This window comes from Colias philodice, chromosome 17 (genome assembly GCF_061535455.1).
Source record: "Colias philodice isolate Cphi_HAF_F1 chromosome 17, ilColPhil1 Martin Lab GWU primary, whole genome shotgun sequence".
Lineage (NCBI taxonomy): Eukaryota > Metazoa > Arthropoda > Insecta > Lepidoptera > Pieridae > Colias > Colias philodice.
In genome coordinates this window covers 11,028,560-11,040,327 of record NC_143102.1, presented here as the reverse complement: position 1 = coordinate 11,040,327, position 11,768 = coordinate 11,028,560, and positions in this window count along the sequence as shown.

Here is an 11,768-nt window from a genome sequence, read left to right as displayed (position 1 = left end):
AAAGTAAGAAATGGAATTTGTTAGAATCTTTAATTTCATGCAAGAACAAGTTAATGAGAAAAGCAATTTCAAAAGTATTTTATGGTCTTATTTACAAAGACATTTTTACATCAGAGATAAGTTTATGAGCTGACATCAAGATGGAGGCATTTTGAAAATTTCATTTAGTTTGCTGGATATTTTGATTAAAATGCTTAGAAGCGAAGCGTTCCCGAGTTGTTATGGAAATAAAACTTATATTAAAATGAGAAATTAGGAAAGGAAAGAAATGCTAAAGGATTTAATTTTGATAAGTGGTTTCCATCCAGTTTGATAAAACAATTAGAGCAAACTCGTCCCAATTTACGAAGTATATTTTTTGCTTAATTGCTATCTCGGCGGTTGATTAAATTATCATAAAAGTTATGAGACTCGCCAAATTAAATTTCTTATTCATGAAAATATATTGCGGTGGTATTTGCATAAGTATTAACATTCGTTTTATTTTGGTTGCTGCGATATTGTGAGCCATTTATCATTTTATGGGGCTCAATCAAACTCCGAGGTTGCGCACTTTAATCCTATTATCTAAATTTTCGTTGTACAATGTACAGACTCTAAGATTTATTTCTACATTTAACTTATTATATCTGTACGAATTTAGCTTTAAATGTATTGTTTGGGTTGGCTAGGAAACTTATGGTTGCAGTTCAATGTATGCTTATCAAACATTGTCTTTTACACGATGTCAAACTTGTTAGCAAGAGCTAAAATTAGCGGAGATATTGTATAATAGTTAATTAGTTAATATCGAGTGTGGTTTCATCAGCCAGCCGTGGGCTGACGGCTGGCGAGGCAGACAGGCCGGCGCTGGCCGCGCGCCCGCCGCCTCCCGCGACTCCCGCCATGCCCAGTGCCCATTCCAACTACTCGCACGTTTTCCCTTTCTAATTATTCTCGTACCTTTCGTTGTCAAGGCGAGAACGTTTCCCAGAATTTCTTTTGAAGTCGCGACGTCGATCCGGAAATATCTCGAAAGAAGGGCCGCTCTCGATTAATATCCGAGCGGAGCGCTCCGCAGTATCCTGGCTTACGTCCTCTAATCTCTTTATCCTAATTCGGTAAATCGCTCTGACGAAAAGCATAAAATTAAGGTTGAAATTTGCATAATCGCCGCCACGCCCGAAACTCCCCGGTTCCTCTCCTTTCATTACTATTGCGAACTAAATTTCGTCCTTCATTAACGGCGAGAGTGAGTCGATGTGAAAACTTGTCGGAGAATAGAGTCGACTTCAATTTGCGAGGGCTTATTTATAAAGGAAAGTAATTTCGGCGCCATGTTTGACAAGGTCTCGATCTGACCCTCTAAGATTAGGGTCGGATATTGAAAATTACGTTTCGATATTCAAATCTTTATTCTTCGTCTAATTGAATCGGGCAGCGAGCGGTCAACGGTTCCGCGGGCCTCCTTCGTCGCATTCAAATAGACTTATGAATCCGTTTGCTTCGATACGACTTCTAAATAAACGGCGAATGTTTACGTAACGTTTTCTGAAATAAATAAAAGCGAACAAAAACATTTATTCTTTTCTACGGAGATGGCAATCGCGAGAGATTTCTTATATTTCCGAATCAATGTTATAGAGATTGCGTCCCAAATTCAGCATTTTCGCAATACACATTTAAACAAAGCGTATATGAGAAGACGCGAGCGTATGAAGTCCATAAAAACGGAGCCATAAATGTAACGATTGCGACACTCTCAGTTTTCCGGCGACTCGGCTCCTTACGGCCAGAATGGTGTAACGTATTCAGATCGGGAAGAAAATTGGAAACGCGTCGGCACCGAAACGTTTGTTCCATTGGAAACAAAGAGCGGTGACATAACGCTCAGGGTTGGCTCCGTGCCCGCTCCCAGCCCGCGCTGACACGCGCTCGCCTGGAATTGAATGCATTTAAACAATACATCGCGTGGACAAATAAATCGAACCGCAGCCATGTTAGGATGCCCGCTTGGCATTGCTGCGAGGAGTTATATAGCTAGTAACTACATATACCTATGTGTCCTTATTGTTCATAATGTTGCTTAGCTGTTTCGATTACACTTTATTATATCACAAAACTAACGTCGCTAAGAAAATGTGACAAATGACGGGAAAAGAAACAAAAAATTCGGATGTAATTATAATTAAAATTCAGTGTTGAGCAGTTGGCAGCTCGTCTCGTGTTTTTATTTATATTTCGTAGAAATAGGCGTGTCTCCTTGACAGTGAGAGCGTTGACAGGTTCATGGTCGGTGTCGTTGGCAGCTGGTCCCGTGGCCCACGGGGAGCTGGCCGTGGATCTGGCCCCGCGAGGGTCAAGGGACAAATCGCAAGAGGTTTATAATTTATATAATGAAGAGATATGTTACCGCCTATCATTTTGCATTGAACTTGTATTAGCGAATAAAACTCTTGTGTTTGGGTTGTGATTAACGAATAAAACGCTTGTGTGAGATTTATTTTTTTCACCAAGAAAATCATATTTTCGTTATCATGTATTTTTTTATTTATATGTATATTGACATGAACATATCTTTAAATAATCGATTCTAGTATAGGTATTCTAATATATAATATTATAAAGCTGAAGAGTTTGTTTGTTTGTTTGTTTGAACGCGCTACTGAACTACTGCCCGGGAACTACTGGTCCGATTTGAAAAATTCTTTCGGTGTTAGATAGCTCATTATCGAGGAAGGCTATAGGCTATATATCATCACGCTACGGCCTACGACCAACAGGAGTAGAGCCACGGGGGTGAAACCGCGCGGAGCAGCTAGTTAACAATAAAATTAATGATTCGTATAATGAATATAACTTCAAAGTCCTAGTTACCTAAAACGCAAAGTTGGCTTGGCTCCAAGGACAGTGTCGGTGCAGTTTCGAAGATTCCCAAATACATTGTCTTCCAAGGTCGATGGCACACGCAATGATTATTTCGGGATTTGGGCTACAGCGTTCCACATTACATGTTTTACTTTAAACGGTTAAAAATAAAACGTAAGTTGGATTATGACTTGCTTTTTTGAAATCAAACGATAATACAACCATTTTACAACTGAATATATTATTTAAGATTAGTAATTGTTTTTTTTTTGCTCTATTATTGCAAGAAAAATTAAAGAAAACTGCATCTACAATCTTTCTTACAATAAATTAAGATGCACAGTACCTAATTAAAATAAGGGATTTTATCAATAGTTACTTCATAAATGTTCATCGAATGTTGTGCTACGAGAGTGGAAACGGCAATACAATATCAAATATGTTGTATATGTATTTGTATACTTTGTATAACGTGGTATAACACTCAAAGATTGTTTACATCCAGTTTAATATAAGAGCTTTGCTATTTCACTTGAATTAATATTCTTCGCCCGCAATCATAAATGGATCGGGTGAGATCTTTGTGATGAGCGGTAGCGAGAGCGGGTGTACTGATTCTAATGTAAGATGTGTAAAAAATAATTAATGTAATTATATCCAAGCTGATAAGTAATACTAATGTTAATTAATTTAATAAAGATAACAATGACACACACAGACATGAATGAAAGCTTTATTACCTAGCACATTAATCTTTTCACATATTATCATATTCTACATATTATATACAATGATATAGAATATATACAATATTCTCTATATCTTTTTACTCACGCACACCTTCGCTCTGGTTGAACATTTAAATTTTTCATTTTATAAATCGCGACTTCGCCCGCTGTCGCTCATCACACATCACCACCCTTACCACATCTTTTCAAATAAAACTCCATCATCATTTATTGCGCAAAATTGCAAGAGCGAAGCGGTCGAGATAGACCGAGATATATTAATGTTAAACGCAATTTACGCGTCTCGATACATCATGTTTATGTGATTGTTTGTGAATCCGCAAAAAGTCCCGCGTCTGACGTCAAAAAGCTACGAAAATTGTGAAATGTACGGTTCTAACAGCTTGAAATACGGTTTAGAGGTTGCGTGGGCGTAAATGCTCCCTAGTGAGGCATAAAATCGATTTCTATATGTATGTTTATTGAATGATTTCTCTTCTCTTCATTTCTCAGGAATAATAAGAAGCATTTTAAGCAAATTCTGAACACAACGAAATTAAGGTCTTACGGGAATAAAACTTAGAATAAAAATTAATGCCAAATAGCCACAATTTTTTTAGTGTTCTTAAAATGTACAATTTTTGTAAGTAGGTACTATAAATTTAACACACTTAGATTTTGACTGCGCTAGATATGATAGCTTTTATAAGCGTTATAAAATTAGTTTACATGTTTATTTATACAATTCTCTTTGAAGTATATTCGTGCAAACATTCTTATTTTAATATTATTTTAGCTGTGGCTTATTCTTCAAACATTTAAACTCAAGTTAGAATACTTTCATAATGTCTCGTTGTGATGAAAAGATTAAATTCAATGAAAGTGGAAAGTTTGGCAACGTTACTAGATAAAAGTATTTAAGATAAGCTCTCTACGTCTAATCTACACTTTGTGAGGTGAATTTAAAAAAATAGATAAGTTATTTCACTAGATATCTAGATTTGAAAGTTTTGCGAATAACATGAATTAGGAATGTTAATGGTCAAATTCGCAAAAACAATAAAACAAATCTGATAATATTTCAACTTTATAGCTTGCCTCATTTTCCGGTTTTATTTACCTACATTTTTATTTTTTAAGTGAATCTAAATTAAGTATCTGTAGAAGATGGATTATAACATACCTACCTAATTATAATTGTTACTGGAAATTAAGAAACGAGTAAAGTAATCATAATAAGTCGTTTCTACAATGGACTCTCGAAAATAGGTACTTACAAAATGAGGGTATTAGAGATAATAAGATTACTTAATAAATACGGACCTTGAAACAATAAAGAAATATTCCAAAGTTGTTTTTGTTAAAATGGAAAAGAATGAATGAAGGTCGGGAGGAAAGCTCCTCTGTTAACAGATTATTTGTGTTAAGCTGCTTTTGAGCTTTACTCTATTGTATTCATTATTTTGGTAATTACCTACTAATTAGAAAAATATGTCGATTTTAATGCCTTTTAAAATTTCTCTTGTGTAAAGATTATTAGGTATCCGTATATTATGCCTATCATATTAATCGCAATAATTCGTTTTTACTTTTAATCAACATTTTTATGTTATTTTAAAAATATGCCTTGTAATAATAACAGTTCTTGATCGTAGCATAATAACGACAAGATACTCTAAATAAAAGAAATAATAAATAAATCTCTAATGTATCCATTACAAATTCAATCCCGTAACTCCTAAGTGCTTCAATTTTCTTTTCAAAATGAAACTGATATTTTACAATGATATTCATACACAAATTATCTTTACTTTGTTGTAATGATATATATACTAGTTTGAGTTTCAATATTAATAAAACTACCTTCAGCCCGCGGCTTCGCCCGCTTTGTCTAAAACCTAATAAATTATATACTAAAATCTTTCTCTTGAATCACTCTATCTCTTAAAAAAACCGCATCAAAATCCGTTGCTTAGTTTTAAAGATTTAAGCATACAAAGGGAAATAGGGACAGAGAAGCGACTGAGTGAGAAAGCGACTTTGTTTTATACTATGTAGTGATGATGAAAGAACCTATCAGCACTATCAGTAAGCCTCTCTTATTAGCGATTAATAGTAGGTATGAATTACCTACTATGTACATATTAATAATTATCTTATTTTTGGCAATCACAAAGATACAATGAAACTAATAGAACAAAAATACGTATATATAAGGATAGTTGTATTGTTACGTCGTTCGTCACAATCCCAAGTAATTACTTATTTTAGGAAAAGCCTTAATTAAATGAGACTTCACGTTCAGAGACATATCGGATAATGCGGATATCTCTACCTCATTCACCTAATATACATCCTGTTAATTGCCGTTATAATTATTTTCAAACCAACCACCCTTATATCCAAGCTATAAACGCTAGATTTGCTTGTTCTTTATTCGAAGGATAGGCAATTATTGTTACTTGATCTATTTTGAATTCTAATCCAATGCGATAAGGTTTAAGTTTCTTTGTGGGGGATATCACTGGTCGATACGTGACTTGCGCAGTGCAGTTGCAAGCAGTCGCCCGACTAGTTGAGCGACTAGTACTTGCGCTAGTCGAGTTGGTCGACTGGTCGCTGGATTTCGTCCTGGCAACAATCAGCTGATCGCAGCCCCTTTCATTCAAGTCGAGCTATTTTTACTTTCAATGAATACTTAAGCACTCTTATATCACCGGCTTTGTATTTTTATCCGTAAATTATCTGTTTCAAATTAATTATGTATTGAATGTTACTAATTGATACGTATTTTATAGAATGTGTTAGATTCTTTGAAAAGTAAAAAGCTAACGTTTTATATGCTAAAACGTTAGCTTGTGCCAAATTTATGTTTGGAAATTGTATGAATTGTATTAATTAATAATTAATATATTATTACCTATATAAAGTCGCAAATCGCCATTCGTCTCTACACAAAATTTCGCGTTTACTACTTATAAATACTTGGATAGGATAGATTTAATGATTTATAGATAGTCTATAATATTCCACTGAGTTCATAAGGACACTTAACTAATCATGCTCTGATAAATCATAGGTTCCTAGTCACTAATAACTACTCAAAATAATAATATACAATGTACCTATTGTCATGGAGCCGCCTACGCTTCCCTGTAAATCTGTAATTAAGGAGTTATTAAATATTGCTACATACCTACTCATAGTCATAATTCACTTCCTAGATATTCGTACCTATATAGGTATCTTTATTAAAGTGTAAGTGAATTAATAATATAAATATGTGCGTGGGTTTGATAGAAAATAAAAGACCCTTGTTCCGATCAATCCGTAAATCAGATGTTAAATGCGCCATGCATTACTGAATGTTAGTGTAGTATAATTTTAGGCAGGGTCCAAGTTACTGAAAAGATAATAGTATACAGTTAAAACAGTGCATTAATTACGTGTGACTGCACCCACAACTGCACCCGATTTAAATTGTTTTTTATTATGTTTAAAATCAATTGCATTATTTAGTAACTATTAACCTATACCTACATCGAATCAAAAAATAGGAAGACACTCAGAATCAGTATTATATGTACCGTAGCCTACATACATGGGAGTACATACATAGGTACCTAGGTACCTAATATGTTATTCTAGTTATACTGTAAAACCCTATTCGTGTGCACTTTACGTTATCGCAAACGCCAAACCTCATAAAAATATCCACCCCTGTTCGCCCATTTAGGGGGTTCATTTTTTGGAAAAAAACATGATATAGGTACTTAACTCGAATTTTTTGTTATAATCATGATAAAATTCATCAAAATTGTGCTGTGTGCGCCTAGATGAAACAAAGGCGGACAAATGGGTTACGCTGTTACTATTTAATAATCTGTGACATTGATATGATTTGTAGCAACTAACAATCAAGGTAGTATCAATACAACACATCATTCAATTGTGCTATTTCAAGCATCAAAATGAATCCCAAATAATAAGAATATAACACTACTAACCCGTTCTGATAACAATGATGTAAACTAAATAGGTAGATATTACGTGCCCTCACGCAATAATCTCCCCAAATCGAGCGTCAAGTGAGGGTTCGCTGAGACAATAAGGAAAGACATCACGTCGACAAAAAATCTAGTATAATTTAGTTGCTCTTGCTTTTGTTAAATCTGCGTGCGTGAGGGGCGAGGGGCGAGGGGTGCGGGGCGCTCGCGGTGCGGGGAGCGGGCGGGGAGCGGGCGGGGATTGAATCATGTTGAGTATCTGTGGAAAATTTCTATTGATTACATAATAATGTGAGTGTTAGAAGTTAGAACTTACATTTATTTATGTTTAAATTAATTTTATTTTTCAAGGACTGTACTAACTTGTAATGTGCTTCTAAGCAAAGTTTGTGTTTTGTGGTGATGAGAGATACATAAAAGCAAAATCGATACTGGTAAAGTTTAATAAATTATCCGCTTTTTAATATTGCCTTCTAGTATAGGTAATAGGACATCTTTCTAGTTGGTATGATAGGACTTAGGAGATAACACAGTTCAAATTATTAAAATCGCTGATGAACCCACATGACCCACATCCTTTGATGAAATAGTCAGTTTACTTAACACTGCGCTAATCAATTGTCAAAGTAATAATTAATAGGTACATACCTAAATCCCAGTTTTTTAGAAATGTTAGTTAAAAACGTAACAATTATTAATTATTATACATGATATAGTCATGCTCGTATGAAATATCGACAAGGTATTAAGTACTATTTACTACCGATGTTATATTATCGGACCCCACTGGGAGTGGGGGTGGGGGGTAACCCCATTAGCCACTGAACACCTGTGAACACTTGTGGAGCTGTTGGAACCGCTCCAACCCAGTGTTTCAGTCGTCGATTGCTTTATTGTATGATTTCTTTGTCTATTTCGTGGAATGAAAAATTCTGTTATGTGATATTATAGAAGGCTACATTGTCTTTGTTTTTAGTTCATAATGGGATATGATTTATATAGCTACTTAAAATAGATATAAAATCAATGTAAAACATTTATCATTTGAACTCACTTGCTCGTACTTATATTGGCAAAAGTCTAATTTAAAAAAATATTAGTCAGCTATTGCAATTGCAAAACTTACATCACTAAAGGTAAAGTATATAATATGTATTCAGAAAATATATTTTATTCATAAAAGGTAGGCATGTATTTCTATCTTGAAGGCAAACAGCTGATGCATTCTAACTTCTAAGTGACCCTGGAGTGAGCACCCTAAATATAAACTATTAGTTTATAGCCTTTACAGTATAGTGTAAAGAATGTTGAATTTATCAATAAAATCTGACAATGAAAAGTTTAAAATAGTAGCCAACATAATTTACAATATCGTACATTTTGTGTGATCCTTTGAAAAACAGTAATTTATTTCAACAAAATTTCCTTACATAATTAGGATTGAACCAGCGACCTCGATACAATTCCACACGCGATGTATCACAGGTTGTATAACATTAAATGTGTTATTTGATTTCTGAACCGAGCGCTGTCAGGTTTGTCCTTCAACTAACGTGGTGGGGGTCATTGCGGTGCACACACTTTTTGATTTATCAGATCCTACATAAATTTATTCACATATTATGTAAAAAGAAAGCAAGAAAGCTTTCGAAAGTGTATATAAAGCAAATAAAACAACGCGTGGAACTTTGTTTTATGATATATACTCATGATTTATGCGACGAAAGTAACATCGCAGCGTCGCAAAACTTTTCTCATTTTCCCAAAGATGCCTCGCTATTTTTATTCCAAATAACTGAAACCGACGTCATTATATTTACGTCCATAGATTTGAGTGAAAACAAAACGACAATATCCTCTTAAACTTTTTATTACACATAAGAACATTAGCGGAACGAAAGTTGGCTCGTCACTAGACATGTGCGTCAACACTACAAATTATTCTAAGGAAATTCCCGGTGGAATTGCTAATAGTAATGTTTAAATTATTGCGCAATTCTCTAATGTTTTACGTTCGAAAGCATGGTTCGGATGAAATACAGTTCACGAACAAGGCGATGACACAAATATATGTTTAGCATTCACTTCATAAGAAACGAAAGGAGCAGTTGTGTTTTAAGATGTTCAATGTATTTCTCTAGTTCTCTAGTTATAATACGGAATGCATTATACTTAGATTTTCTAATATCACCCGAATTAAGACCGTTTGATACATTTACAATATGACACATTTTAATCAAACTTGTTTTGCAAAAATTAATCCTTTAAACAAATACTTACAACATATATGTACTAATGATTTCTATTCATATTTCATTCATTCATTCATTCATTTACTAATGATTTCTAAAAGCTCTTAATTTATTATCAGTATCTCTATTTATTATTATCAATGAAACAGAAGCTAACTGAATCGAATAAATCACCCTTAATAATCACCTATAAAGCATACTGAAATTCAATGGGAAAGTCCCGTTAGTTAAGAATGAACTTCAAATGGACACCCCCGTATCGATCGAATTTAACCTTGGCAGTGAGCGAGGACAGCTATTTATATCGAGGGGGTCGCGGGGGTGCGGTGGTGCGGGGGACGGGGCACGGGGGACGGGGGGCACCCCACGTACGAAACAAAGGGTGGGTATGCAAAAACTGTTAAAAATTTCTGATAGGATGGGCGGTGGGGTGCGTTTTAACATATTTCACTGCGTTTGCTTTTATACCTGTGAGAGAATAACTACATGTAGGTATAGGATATTTAATTATGTAGCACATATAGCGTTTTTTGTTTATGAACAAGGTTTTAAGCATAAAATTGCGTTTAAGTGCAGTTTAAAGCTGAACTTGCCGTATTTAACTATTTACATTTAAATGTTAATACTTACCTACTTCTTTATAAGAAAAAAAAAAGTGTGTGCGTGTAACCTTTACGCGCGATTGAAGTAAAACGCACATGTCAATATAACCTTGTTATTGAATATTATAAAATGTCGCAATTGTCAGAAAATTTATTTTTAATTTACTTATTTTAAAAGTAATAAATAAACAATTATATTTAGAGATTTTCAAAAAAATTTAAAATAAATAATCCTAATTGATTATGATATTTGCCACTAGCTGGCGTATAAGTCAAGAAGCGTGTAGTATATGACATATACTTACAACCAATCAGAATTATTATTTTTAAATGGCGGAAACTACACAGCGTTACTTCCGTCAGAAAAAAAATCTGAGTTACTCCCTAGTCGCGCCTAAAGAAGTTTTACTTCAAAAATATGTATTCACAAATTACTATAAGCTTAGTATTAATTACACGTCTGTAGTCTGTACCCGTGACTTTACGTACCTACCTATATTATAGTTTTGATTTTCTGGCAACGGTTTTATTTATTAGAAGTTAGAACCGTGTAAAACAAATTCTATGAATTGAGAATCCGCCGTTTTAAGTTGGAAGTTGGAACTGGAACTGTCGTTTAAAAAATACATTATTTTTATTTTTTTGTATCAACGAAATGTCATGTAAGCGAATATTTTTATGTGCTTTTATACGCCCAAAAGACTGTTGACGACATGAGGGGAGCCAGCGTGGTTCTACACCAAATAGTATAAACTAATGGTGTGTGACGTCATTGTGTGTGACGGACTGACAGATGCCAGTACCACTTTAGAGCTATAGAAATGTTATGCATAGTTTTGTGAAATAAAGAATTGGTACCAATGATCGGTACCTACCGCTACTTTCGTGAATATTCGGTAGGAAATTAAGGAACCTGGTGAAATTGGGTATAGGTATATGTAATTAGATTGAAATTATTATAAAGAATACTTCTTAGATTACTTTTTTATGTACATTTATGAAATGCTGATGTTTCTTAATTTATAAATACAATCATTTTAATATTGAAACACGCAAAATACGTGTTATTATTGCGTATCATGTAGCTCATCTTTGTAAACGCAATCAACTTTCTTTTGAACATCGATTAGTGTAAAGTCACACAACAGAGACTGCATAATATTAATGTTGAGATTGAAGAGATAAACTGTAGGCATTGTTATGAGTAGCCATTACCATCATTACTCATTTTGTTGCTAGGCCGTGTAGGGGTTTACAGCTCACACATAAATACTAAATATTATGTACTTTTATGTGCTATTTTAATTTTTATTTATTGAAGTGAAAGTTCTT